The following is a 14,059-nucleotide window of genomic DNA, read 5'->3' as shown; positions in this document are numbered from 1 at the left end:
ATTGCTTATTTGGTCACGGGCACAGTTAACAGAGAATGGGCTGCATTCCCAGACGCCAGCCGTCGCGCACTTAGGTTGCGAAGATATCTAAATGTGTAACGCGATTGATTTGCTGCACGAGTGAACACTGACGGTGGACAAATGGTTCATGGCTTCACCTACTCGGCTTTGAGTAATAGGTCACGCTCGGTACTCTATACCAGGCAGACCAGAGCAGTTGAATGTCACAAATAGGAAGACTGCAGCCGACTATATATAGAATTGCCTAGAAACTCTAGTGCGGGTCGGCACCAAATGTGCTAGTCTCCTTCGCAATAATGATGTTCACTTTGTCATCCTGCCCTATCATCTGCCTGGCTCCATTGTGGTTGCGTATTTATTAACTGTGGAAGCTACAGCATTTCGCCTCAAATTTAGAAAATCCTGCGTATCAAATCGCCCATGACGTAAAAAATTTCCTAGAACAATTTTAGGTAAAGAATTCTATCATTACCTCGAACCAATTACACATCTTTGTGACAGTTCGAAGATCAATTCAGTTCGCCTTTTGGAAATAAGACGGAGTGTGTCGTGAACAATTTGCTTTAACGAGCTTTCCGCAATTTAGGAAACGAAAGCAGCCCATAATATGTCGTCGTTTCTGTTTTCTTTCTTTTACTGCCCAGCTTTTGAGCGTTAGCACAGCACGTTTTATTTTATTTTACCGATTTACCCTATCTCCTCTGCACTGGCATCACTACACTGGGTCGTGTAAATTAAATAAATAAATAAATAAATAAATAAATAAATAAATAAATAAATAAATAAATAAATAAATAAATAAATAAATAAATAAATAAATAAATAAATAAATAAATAAATAAATAAATAAATAAATAAATAAATAAATAAATAAACCAGACATGGCAATACGCTTATCGTATCCGCGACCATTCGGGCTGTCTCCTATGCACTTTGTCGTGTGTGGCACTCTCACTAGACTTATACTCTAAATAGAATTGAGTAAAAAGAGAGTCATCTGTTCTCTAGCACTCTCCCTTGTAAAAAAAGGAGTGCGTTAGAAGGCAGCTGACAAGCTTTTTATTCACATGTAGGCGTACCCGAGTTTATTCTCCAGTGGCACTGCCGTGATAAAACCGGGCCGTGAGTCACGACTAACGTTAGAATATAGGTATCCCGGCTGCGACATGCGCTTTTCAATGTGCGATAAATGCAAAAACGGCTTGGTATTGGTAGTTCTGTGTCCTTCAATAAAGCTCATCCCCTCGAAACTAATCGAAAGCCGTTCGCTAAGGCGTGCCTTGTATACCACCCACTTGCTCTGAAGAACAAAAATAAATTACCCATGAACCACCACAAAAATGTCACAGGCACCTCCTTTTATTCTCGCCATTTACTTGACTGAGTATCGAACGGTCAAAGAGTACTATCGGTTCGACCAGGCAAATATTGTTTCTTTTGTACTGAGTGATGAGTGGTTAGGCAATAGCGAAGGTCTGTTTGAATTAGCTAAAAGGCTGACAAACGAAACTGACTACTAGTACGTGCTCAGATTGACACCAGAACACCCAAGAAGTTTCACCATGGTCAAGCTAACTCAACCCAAAAAGCATAAACCAAGGTAAGAGGGAGACAGCTTTCTTTTCCTTGAGACTCTGACGTGTTGCTTACGAAGGTGGTTAAAGAAACACGCTGAGCGTGGTCGCGACGCGTTTTATTGTTTTTTTTTTTGCGCGAATGTCTTGATGGAAAGACAGCGCTGGTCTTGAATGTCAGGACTGTCATTTAAAATGACACCTGAGCTGTCGCGGGAACTAGAAGGGCATTCCTTTAGGCACTCTGGGACTCTCGGGAATTTCACTTTCGCAATTTAGGATGTCGTCAGACAGTCTGCTCGCCTCTTTGTTCCAGCTTTCGCGCTTTACTTGCAATTTGTTTGTGTGTGCCTGCCTGCATATTAGTACGGCATATTTCTGAGATCCTTTGTATTGGCTCCTCCCGTTATTCGTAATTATTATTCCTCCTGTTGTGAGCTCTCATTAGCAAAAGGACGGAGAGAATACAGTTATGCAATCACGTCTTCCTACGCATCGATTGAAAACAATTGGCCCTAACTGCGGAAAGTAAGCTGGCATCGACCAGTCAGGGGTCGTACCCACAAATATATTCACGCACGTGAGAGCATTACCTTGGTGGTTCGTAATTTGGCCACCGCACTGTTATTTATATTGACTTGTTATGAGTGTAGTACTAGCCTGTACCTCTTCCTTTCATGCGTTAACACCTTCGAAAATTCCCCCTTTAGCTGACGCCTCATATAGAATCCATCGCCATGCGTTCATTTTATAAGGAAGAGTATGTTTCTTCTGATGATAGCAGCAGCTACTCCACAGCCTTTTATGAATGTACTCGTTATTAAGGCAAAAGCCTTTAATGCCTCATAGTTGTCGGCAGAAGGCTGTCAGCAGAAGTGTCAAGCTTTTTTAGTCAGACCAGAAAAAAAATCTTAGTGCACGATGGGATCCGAACCGCCATCCTTCCGTTCCGGAGCCGAGTGTGCTAATGGCTACGCAACTTCCTACCAACACACATGTAGTTCTCCTTGTCCAGGACGCTGGAGAGTGTTTGCAGAAAGGCGTTGAATCAGACGGATGCCTCCCAAACGCCCTCCGATTCTCCAGCATGTGAGGGGGGGCGCTAGCGTCGGTGACGGGAGCGGTCGCATACCGCGTCGGCTCCGTGACAAATCGCAATCAATTGCGATACACCAACTTTTTCCCCTGCAAGCCTGGTATTATCGTCTCCAGGAACCTCAGCGGCACCCGTCTACACCACGTTTGTTAAGGTGGGGCCAATTTTCGACCACTTTTCGGTCATTTGAAGCTTTCGTCACGCAGCGGGGGTGCTAAGCCTAACGGCGCCGGGGCCTGCGATGGCCCCGGTCGGCGATCCCTCGGCCTCGGCGGCTCCAAATCACGTCACCGGGTACGACCCACAGTCCTTGCGGATCGTAACAATGGATACAAACCAATCCGAGGGTACTACTCAAGGCGAGGATCCTCTACCAACCGAGGACGATTACCTTGAAGATATGGTCCGCGTCTGGCGCGGAAAGAAGAACGCGGCGGCGGCATCGAGGGACGCTGGTGCTGGTGCCACCCAGCAACAGGCGCCGGCTAGCCCTACGAACGCAATCTCGAACGCAACCTCGAAGCGCTCCAGGCAACTCCGGTGGCGGCCGCAGAACACGCCGCGTATCGAAAAAGACGACATCGTCGTGGTGCTGAAACCGCGAAACACGGTCGACCTCAGAGCAACTTTTGGTCCCGGACAAGCCGGCGCTGCAATCCGCAGCATCCTCGGGGACGACGCAAATGCAGGACTTGCGGTGTGGCCTGTTTGGGACCAAAACGTGCTGGTATGTGCGTTGAAATCAGTCGACGCCGCGGAGAAGCTACTCCGGGATGTTGTGCTGCGGGTTGGGGAACGCGAGCTACCGTTCCGGGGACACCCCAAACTCTCCGGTGCGTTCTGTCGCGGCGTCGTGAGTGTTTCGCCTGACGAAACGTCTGAAACCGTTAAAAGAAAACTCTGTGCGGAACCAAATGTGGTGTCTGTGCGCAAGCTGGGGGGAACCCCGGTTGCGGTGATCACCTTCGCGGGGACTAAGGTGCCACGGACGGTGTTGTACAGCTACGAACGGCTCCCTGTTCGCCTGTACAAGAAAACAGTGCCTGCATGCCACCGCTGTGGCACAGTGGGCCATCGGGCCGATGCGTGCCCGCGACCGCAGCCGGGGCGCTGCAAACGCTGCGGAGTCCAGGTTCCCGATGCCACTCCTGACGGCCCGGCGGAACATGACTGCGTTCCGAGCTGCCTAATCTGCGGAGGCGGCCACCCTACCGGAGCTCCTGGCTGTGCCGGGCGGTTCCGGAAACCCATCAAACCCAGCTCCCCATCAGGATCCAAACCGAAGACAAAGACGGGGCCCAAGCAGGCTCCTCCGCCCAAGGCCAAGAAAGCGTCAGCCGATCAGGAAACCAAGGCCAAAACCGGGCCATCGAAACCTGTCAAGTCCGCGACCCAGGCGGCGCCCCCGGTCCTCAACGCCAGGGACTTCCCGCCCTTGGCACCCGTCCAACCACAGGTGAGCAGTTGGAGTAGGGCAGTCTCCGGGCCCACTACCCGTCCCTCCCCTACCCGTCCCTCCCCTACCGAAACCGCCCTACAGCAGCAAGTAGAGGAGCTCAGGCGCCAGAACCAAATTCTAGCGCGCAAAATTCAGGAATTAGAGGCCAAACAGGCCGGGTCATCTGAACCAATGCAAGAAGCTGAGCCAGACGACGAGGATGACGGATCATCCGTAACATCTTGCCTCACTAGCGTATCGCGGCAGAGCGGGGACACGGTAGTTGGATCAGCTGGTCGCGTCGCCGGCCTAGAGGCACTGCAGCGCCAAACCGAGCAACTGGAGGAGCAAGTGGCGGCCCTCCCGAACCAAATCATGTCAGCAGTCAGCGAGTCCTTCCAGGATATGTTCAAGGCAGCTTTAACGCAAGCACTTCCCGACCTTATGGCCCAGGTCACTGACTCGGTCCTTAAAGCCGTGCAGCCCTGGGTCAGCACCCAAATTAAGAACGCCACAAGCTGCGAATCCCATCACCTCAAACGTAAGACAGCCTTCCGTCAGGCAGCGGAGGAACATGGTTCAGGCTCGGCAGCTGGTGGGTCGGTGCGGCCCCTCACTGGGGTTGCGCCGGCTTCCGGCCAGAGCTATTCCGATCACCCTTAAATAAATACGACAAGATGGCTAGCAGATGTAATAGGAATTCTAAAAACTTTGAAAAATTCCAGATCATCCAATGGAACTGCAGGGGTTTCAGATCTTGGAAAAAGCGGTCACACCTCCAGCTTTACCTGCAGTCCCTAGGTGACATGCCGGCGCTCATTGCCCTACAGGAGCCCGGCATAGACGCTAAATTATCAGGCTACAGCACCTTTCAGGGGGGCCCCTCTACGTGCATCCTGGTGAATAAGGCTTACACCGTGGTTCAGGTCGACTTAGACTTGAGTACCGAGCAAGAATATACAATGGTCCGAGTATTGCCTCTCAGACGCCGCGACCCGTCAATAAATATCCTCAACATATACTGCCCTCCGCGTAAGCCGCGCGTAACTTTCAATGAAATCTTCCTTCGCGCGATAAAATTGGCAGCCAAAGAGCCTCTAGTGATCGTTGGAGACTTCAATGCTCCCAGCCTTCATTGGGGCTACCACTTCGAACAGGCAAGAGGACGTAAGCTGGCGGAGCTCATCTCCACCCTCAGCCTCACGTTGCTCACGGACCCGGCGTATCCCACTCGAGTGGGGAATTCGGTAACCCGCGACACGTGTCCAGACCTTTCTCTCGTTAAAAATGCTAGAGCGGCTGCATGGGAGAACTTGGGAGATTCTCTAGGCAGCGATCACCTCCTTCTCCGGATTACACTCGAGGCAAAGGCAGCGCGCAAAAAATGGGGTCAGGCCAAGCTGACCGATTGGCACAAATTCCGGAATCACACTATCCCTCCCGTACTATTTTCCGGCGGCTACGCGGAATGGGCTAACCACATATACAACATTCAGAAACAACACGTCACAACACTACAAACCACCGAAGAGATCCCCGCAGTGGACACCCACCTCCTGCATTTGTGGGAGGCGCGCCGGAGCTTAACTAAACGGTGGAAAAAGCAGAAAACTAATCGCAAATTACGCGACCGCATAGCCAAACTCACAGAGCAGGCTGCAGCGTATGCTGCCGAGCTCTCAGATTCAAATTGGATAGCACGCTGCGACGCCGCAGCTCATCAGATGAGCTCGAAGGGGACGTGGCGTCTCTTTCGCAGTCTAATCGACCCCTCCCAAACGAGAGGGGAGACGCAAAAGCAGCTCCGGCGGGCTCTGCAAGGGTATCAAGGTACGACGGCGCAACTTGCGGACACTCTGTGCGACAGATATCTCTGTCGTATGGAGGACCCGCCTGGGCAACAGTACATGTACTCTGGCAGGCCTAATGAAACACTCGATGCCCCTTTTGAGTTGCACGACCTTAAGGCGGCCTTAGCAAAAATGCGCCGGGGTACGGCTCCGGGACGGGACCACATAACAGTGAACCTGTTGGCGAACCTACCGGACTCAGCCTACCTTCATTTATTAGAATACATCAACCAGATCTGGGACGGGCGTCCACTCCCTCCCGAGTGGAAAACGTCACTTGTGACGTTTATCCCTAAAACAGGTAAGGCCGTGAATACGGACAACCTGAGGCCCATATCACTGACCTCATGTGCGGGCAAGCTTATGGAGACGATGGTACGGGATCGCCTCTCTCCATACCTGGAGAGTAAGGGCTTCTTTGCAGTCACCATGTTCGGGTTTCGCCCTCACATGTCTGCACAGGATGTCCTTCTCCAGCTGCACAGGGATGTAATACGACCCACAACTATGCAACACAATGACAAAGCCATCCTCGCCCTTGATCTGAAAGGGGCTTTCGACAATGTGAAACACGGAAGCATCCTGGCCAACTTGAGTTCTACCGATTGTGGGGCTAGGACCTACGCGTATGTAACAGATTTCTTGTCTAATCGCCAGGCCTTTCTTCGGATTGAGGGCGAGGAATACGGCCCTTACATGATGGGAACACGGGGTACCCCTCAGGGAGCAGTGTTATCACCGCTCCTGTTCAACATTGCTATGATGCGCCTCCCAAGCCAATTGGCCCGGGTGGAAGGCATTCAACACGCGTTATATGCAGATGATATTACAATTTGGACCACTCAGGGGAGCCTTGGAGACATGGAGGACCGCCTTCAGCAGGCTGCTTCCATAGTCGATGCGTATGCTAATGACTGTGGGCTCCAATGTGCTCCAGCGAAATCAGAGCTTCTGCATGTCAGAGCGAACCCAAAGGATAGGACAGCAATACACATCTCTCTGTCAGGAGGGCCTATTAGAGAGGTGGAGGAGCTCCGTATTCTGGGCCTTTTCATTCACCAGAGAATCAGACCGGACTCCACTATTGCGAAACTCAAGAGAGTAGGCGAACAGGTAGGGCGCATGATCCGCCGCGTTTCCAACAAGCGGGGTGGTCTGCGGGGCAGGGACGCGCTTCGGCTCGTCTATGCCTTCGTGACTAGCCGGATCCTCTACGCCGTGCCATATCTCCGCACTACTAAGCAAGACGAGGCGCGAATAGACGCCATCATCCGCAAGGCAACTAAGCGAGCCCTGGATCTCCCGGTGGCTACCTCTAATGCCAAACTCAAGGCATTGGGGGTGCTAAACTCCTACCAGGAGCTGCGGGAGGCCCACCTCGTGAACCAATACACGCGGCTCACGCAGACGGCTCCTGGGCGCCGCCTGCTAAACCGCTTACACATCCAACACGGCTGCACTCCAGAGGAGGCGGAGCGTATCCCAGTACTATGGCGCCATATGCTCTGGGTCTCCCCGCTCCCCCGTAACATGGACACCGACATGCATGAAAACAGACGACAAGCGCGGGCTCGGGCTCTTGAGAGACAACACGGCTCCCGACCCGGTGTATATTATGTAGACGTAGCAGGGCCATCGCCCACGGGATTTTACTCGGCCGCTGTCGTTCACCAGGAAATGCACGTTGATGGACTCTCCTTTCGAGCCCCGAATTCAATGCGGGCCGAGGAAGTAGCGATAGCGCTTGCTGCCGCCCACGCCAATTCGAGAATAATCATCACGGACTCCCGAAAAGCATGTAAACATTACTTGGCAGGGGAGATCTCCCCCTTAGCTGCTTGTATTCTACGACGGACTGCCACTGATCCAACACCCAAACGAATCATTTGGGCTCCTGGCCACCAGGGCTTACGAGGTAATGAGGCCGCTGACGCGGCTGCCCGAGCGCTTACTCACCGGGCTCCTCATCCCAGCTCTTCTGGCTCGGAGACTAACCAGCCGCTGCTGCGATTCAGGGAAATATTAACACATTATAGCGACAACCACCGCCTTTTCCCGGCCCCTGCAAAAGGGCATAGTAAGACGGAGGAGCGAACTTTAAGGCGCCTGCAGACAGGTACTCTACTCTGTCCTGCAATAATAAAACATTACGATCCTAACACGGATGGGCGATGCCCACACTGTGGGGAGACCTGTGATATCTTCCACATGGTGTGGGCATGTACTCAAAATCCCCACCTCCCCCCTTCCCCTACCCCTTCCAGAGAGGCATGGGAGACTGCCCTCCTCAACTGCTCCTCGCTTGAGTCCCAAAGGGCTCTGGTGAAACGGGCGAGAGACGGGGCCTCGTCGTGCGGTGTCCCGGACTAGGGACGCCGACCATGTAGCGGGGCCACTCTGTGGCTCCCAAACTCTTTTTTACAATATAAAAGTTTTCACCACCACCACCAGCATGTGATACTCACAAACAATTATGTACTTAATTAACATCTTAACCACACATCACTGACACAAGCAGCAACACCGCGCTAAAGGATTTTGCCTGACCGCAATTTAGGTCAACAAGTGCCCCTGAATTTTTTCTTTCTTAGTTTATTTCCTGCTTTCTTTCTTTTTCTCTTCCTTTCCTCTTTTCTTTCTCTTCTTCTGTCTCCTTCTGCTGTTCTTCCGTTCCTTCTCTCTCTCTCTTTATTTCTCACTGTCTCTCTTTCTTCCTTTCTTCCTTTCCTTCTTTCTTTCTTTCTTTCTCTCTCTCTTTCTTTTTTCTTTCTTTCTTCCTTTCTTCCTTTCTTTCCTCCTGTATTTCTTTTTCTCTTCCTTTCTTTCTTTCTGCCTTCCTTTTTTTTCTTCCTCCTTCCTATCTTCCTTCTTTCTTGCTTCCTTTTTTATTTATTTCGTTCATTCCTCCCTTGCTTTTTCTCGTATGTTTCTTTTTTTCTCTCTCTCATTCTTCCCTTCCTTTTCTTTATTCCCTCTTTTCTTTAATCTTTTCATCATTCCTGCCTTATCTTCTTTCTTTTTTTTTCTTCCTTTATTTTCTGCTTTTCTGTCTTCCTGGCTTTCTTTGGTTCCTCCTGTTTTTCCTTCTCTCCTTCTCTATTTCATTCCTTCCTACTTTGTGTCCCTTTTATCCTTTTTTCCTTCAACCGTTCATTCTATCTCCCTTACTTTTCTTCCTCCCTTTCTTTTATTTTTTTTATAGAAAACATCTTCCTTCCTTGGCTTCTCTCATTATTTAAGCAAATTCGTCTACCGTCAGCCTTTCACCAACATCTTCCCCTTTTTTTGTTTTGTATATCTTTCTTTGTTTTTTCGTTCTTTCAGTGACGGCCCTATACTGCCACCTTCCAATCAGGTCGGCATGCAAGGACAAAAATAAAGAAATAAAAAAAACCTCCTCAACGCGCAGCCTACTATGATGCACGAACTTTTGCTCTCCTTCGGTAAATTTCCCGGGAATTTTGGTAGTCTCCAATTTTCTCTTTTCTTGCCCGTGAAAGCGAAAAGTTCCCGACGAATTGCAAAACTCGTGCACAATGACGTTATCGTGCCGTTAATAAATTAGTGCCGGCAGCGGACGCTTCGTGTCTCAGGCTCAAGTCACTGTCACAGCGTCGGAATTAGGCGCAAGCATTTGAAACGTCATGGCTTTATGTCGAGTTACGCAAGTCTCGTAATATGCAGGAGAATTAGGGACGTCAACGGCTGATCTGAGCTGGCGTAATGGAAGTGCGGGATTACTTGCGGATTTTTTATGCATCTTTCGTCATTTCTTCTCTTTATCCTCAAAAAGACCTTCAGCGATTATTTCATAAATGATTACAAGTCTTCGAAATCACAGAGCGACACGAGGTACGAGAAATGAAGTGGATTGCACAGAGCGCTCACTGACGCTGATTGTTTTATTGAGCTCGAAACGAATACACACAGAAAAAAGAAAACCAAGAAAAGCAAGAAAAAAGATAAAGAACAACCAAACGTTGAAGTGCTACATGACACCAATTTACGCTCATGCTCAATGCGTTGGATAGCAAGTCTTGCAATCAAATAAGTTATTTGACTTTCGAGAATGTGGTTAACCGACATGCTTGCGCTATCGGAACCTCGCTGACTAAATTTTTACGCTTTGAATATTTTCATTTCTCGCTAACTTCAGTATGTTCCGAGCTCACGGTTGTTACGAAGGGTATATTAACAAGGGCAGGCCCGGCATGTTGGGCTATATTATTTCACTAACTGCATCATCATTGCGCAGGGGCCATGCTAATCTTCTCTGTATCGTTCCAATTTTAGTATACGTACTTTGGAGAAGGCTCCTGGGGGTAGAACCAAGACGTCTCTGAAGATGCCCCCAAACCGCAGGAAAAACCATTAGTGTAAATAAAGTTTTCCCTTCCTTCCTAACTGCATCATCTAGCAAGCATTCACCAATTAGCCCGCCAAAAATATGTGACAAATTGCTTCCCGTATGTTTTCTAGCGATTTGTCGACTTCGTATCGTCTGTTATTTAAACAACGGCTCCTTTCCTCGACATGGGATTTTCAACACGAAAGTGGCGCGTCCGTACAGCACACCGCTAGGCATTCAACATAAGGTTTTTCATGGTTCGAGCGGCTTGGAGATGAAGACAGCTGAAACAACTTGCTCAGGTTTCTGCCTTAACTCAAATAGAATCGTTGAGGTGGCATTATTATGCAAGTTTTTCAAAGTTTTTTTTTATTTCGCTCTCTCGTAAATGTGGATTGAGAAAAGGGGCACAGGTGGGTTCTATCGACTCTACATCGTAGAATTGCGCTTCATATTTGAACTGTTTCTACTCCCATGAAGTTTTTTTTTTTTGAGCATTTATCATCCAGTGCGATAGCTGCGTGTGGAAAAATAGTGCAAACGCCATTAAAAATTTGCTTTATTCACTCACATTACAACACACATCTCATAAGATGCGTTTTCCTTCCAGATTTGAATACAGGCTACAGTGATCTAGCTTTCTAAAAGAAAACAGTATAGCACGAAATGATTTCCCCCGGAAGCCCCTCTCTACATTTCGAATGAGTGTGCTCCGAAGTATGCCATAATTTTTTTTCTTTTCATCAATTATGTCACTTTATTTCTCTTTACAGCACAGCTGTTAAAGACTTTGGGTCGACCGTCGGTGCTGTGAACGTAGTCGGTGTAACCGGAGGATGGTTGCAGTAGCCCTGCGTAACACATTCCCCTACCGTTATTTGTCAGCATGCAGTGACGTCACGCATGACGACACTGTACTGTATCCGCCTACTTGTCAGTGCGGTAAAGCCGACTTGCGGGCTTTACCGCATGAGGTGGATTTAAGTTTTTCTGGTGGCGGTACGAATCACCGACCCCTCAACTCAACTGTTTAGTCCAAGACCCTTTTCCGGAGAAATTCACTACAGAAAAACAGGCATCCAGGCCGGAGGCAATCTCGTACCTATAGTAAAGCCTTTTGGGACTTGGCGTCACTGGGAATCGAACCCATCACCTCCCGAATGCGAGACAGATGAGCTTCCGACCACATTCGTGACGGCATCATGACGTCATGTGCAGCCTCTCTCAGAAGGTATAATCCAATGAGCTGCGTCAGCAGAATGCGCTTTTAGGATGATGTTTCTTTTATTTAGGCCGCCGCGGTGGCTCAGCGGTTATGGTGCTCGGCTGCTGACCCGAAAGACGCGGGTTCGATCCCGGCCGCGGCGGTCGAATTTCTTCGGCGGAGAAATTCTAGAGGCCCGTGTACTGTGCGATGTCAGTGCACGTTAAAGAACCCCAGGTGGTCGAAATTTCCGGAGCCCTCCACTACGGCGTCTCTCGTAGCCTTAGTCGCTTTGGGACGTTAAACCCCATAAACCAACCAACGTTTCTTTTATTTGATGCTTTTGTATTTGATGTTTTTCCATTTGATGATTTTTCCTTTCTGCCCCATTCCACTGTCTGAAACATCGGCCAGTTAATTTCGCTTAATTTCGGCTACCTTCTGTGGCTCCCTAATAATTGTATTCTTCACGTTTTCTGCATTTACATCTCCCTTTAGCATGGTTGAGTCTGTGGCTCGGTAATAATTTTTAAGCTATTACATTTCTTGCACACGTTTTGCCCTACATGGCGCGCCGCGTTACATTGACCGAGGACGCGCATTCGTTTTCGGCATAGCTTTTTATCCCTTCGCATTTGCCGCTGACTTGGTGGCGGAGACCGAAACAACCGATAGTAAGTCGCTGCGCAGTTACTAATCTCCCGTTCCTTGGGTTGAGCGTCGGTGTCGGCGTAGGGCGTGTGCGTAAACAGGCAGTGCAAGTGGAAGAGGGTGGCAAGAATGGTCATGAGTATGGTTATCGTAGAAGCAGGGGAGTTACTGTGGGAAGAGGAGGGCACGTGAGAGAGAAGGAATGTGGCATGCTCCTTCTGTTGGCGGCTGCTGCCAAACCCGCTGGCAGAGGAGAGGCTGCTACTGTAATAGTGCTAGTCGAAGAACGAGAACGTGTGAGGAAAAAAAAGTGATCTTTAATTGTACATATATGTGTGCCTCTCTCAAATTCTTCTCCTCACTTTGTGGCAAAATAAAAATATCTCAGACGTTCTACACATAGTTCCAATTACCGAGTATCGTAATCGCCCACTTTTTTTTTTCTTCCCCTAGATTGACTTTGAAATAGCCACCTCGCACAGATGTACTTTTTTTTTCCTAACCATCTAGTTTCCTCGCGATGGGTTTGTGCAGTTCTAGTAGTGGGATTTGATGAAAGCCCCCAGTAAATTGTGCATCAACGTTCAAATGCATTACGGCAGGAATGCACACGTACTGGGCAGTGTAGTTTTCTCGTACACACACAATGGGTGTTTTCAGTGCACACCGACTCAGAAGGTCTCCGCATGCAACGTACCGCCGCCTCTTGTACTGCTCTTGTTCTTTATTTCTTGGGAGATCCCATAGAAACCCAATGTTGCAGAATATGTTTATTGAGCAAATTGAGTGCGCTGAGCAGAGTGGCCTCCCACTGGTTAGTGGTTGGGGAAGAAATGGGGATTTGGCCTTGTTCTTCTGGCAGGCCCATACCTTGTGTCAGAGATCCGAAATTTTTCCGTTGTGCCGACACCCTGGTCTGTAACTTTCTAGGTACAAAGTCTCTACTGATTTGTGGGTGCGAAATGCTTTGTTTTGTATCCTTCATAACGTTATTTTATTTCACAGCCCTTGTTTGGTTCTTTCGAGGGATCGCTATCGTTTTAGCGTGCAGTCGCGTACGATCTCAGCAAAGGCGTAGAGTGATCCATAGTTATGATCACTTTTCGACGGTGCCAAGGGTAGTAATTAACGTGCGTTGTCATGGGCAAGTTCGTTGCTCCGTACCGATTGGTGTCGAGGGGACCATAAAATGAGCATTCTTTGAAAGTTTATGTCCTTACGGATTTGACCGGCCTGCTTACCTACCCGCCCCTTCAAGTATTTTCGACATGCGGTTTGGGAGTCGGAGATCACGACTCCCTAAAGAAGCGCGTGAATGTCGAGGGCTATGGCTGCTTCCTCGAAATTGCATTTTTCTCTAGCTTCTCTTTTGCCCTTGTTTTAAGTAGAATGCGTGATAGAGTTAAGGTGAATTTTCTCCCTAATCATTGCTAGTATATCCACTCTCTGCATCGTACCGGGGGGGGGGGCGGGGGGGGGCAGGGGGGATAGTATTCCGAGCCAATAGAGCAGCTTTCTTCCAATTGTAGTGAATGAAAGCCAGTCAACTTGTTCTATATGCCCCAATCAACTCCTCCGCCGTGTTTTGGATACCATATGTTGCCATGTTTTGAACCGCTGGTGTTGTTGGTGTCTCTGAAGGAATGGCACATACTCACAGTAGGGGATTGGCAAAAATCTGATGCAGACCCAAGCAGAAGAGAAATTCACCCTGACTTAGCTGAAACTGTTCGTAAATCAAGACTGAGGAATCAGGGAAGGTGAATAATTGATTCTGAGAGATTTTCAGTTGAAAGGAATGGAAATCGAGAAAACAAAGAGGGGAGGGAAGACGAAAAGGTATTTGTGAGAGAGGTGAAGAAAAAGAACATCAACGC

The 14,059-nt window shown here is 48.9% G+C and overlaps 1 protein-coding gene and 1 non-coding gene across 2 annotated transcripts in view; both read right to left on the bottom strand.

Annotated features, from left to right (window-relative positions):
* The window catches only part of mfr (ferlin family C2 domain-containing myoferlin misfire), a 320,505-nt gene that overhangs the window by 91,861 nt on the left and 214,585 nt on the right, over positions 1 to 14,059 (bottom strand). The gene's annotated exons all lie outside the window — the stretch shown is intronic.
* On the bottom strand, positions 10,189 to 10,293 carry LOC149336633 (U6 spliceosomal RNA). The gene has a single exon (XR_016284692.1). It is a non-coding gene; the product is annotated as a U6 spliceosomal RNA (small nuclear RNA).

This window comes from Amblyomma mixtum, chromosome 7, assembly GCF_055824585.1.
Source record: "Amblyomma mixtum isolate Tamu chromosome 7, ASM5582458v1, whole genome shotgun sequence".
NCBI classification, from domain to species: domain Eukaryota; kingdom Metazoa; phylum Arthropoda; class Arachnida; order Ixodida; family Ixodidae; genus Amblyomma; species Amblyomma mixtum.
The sequence above is the reverse complement of the archived record's forward strand: the minus strand, read 5'-3'. Positions and strand labels throughout refer to the sequence as shown.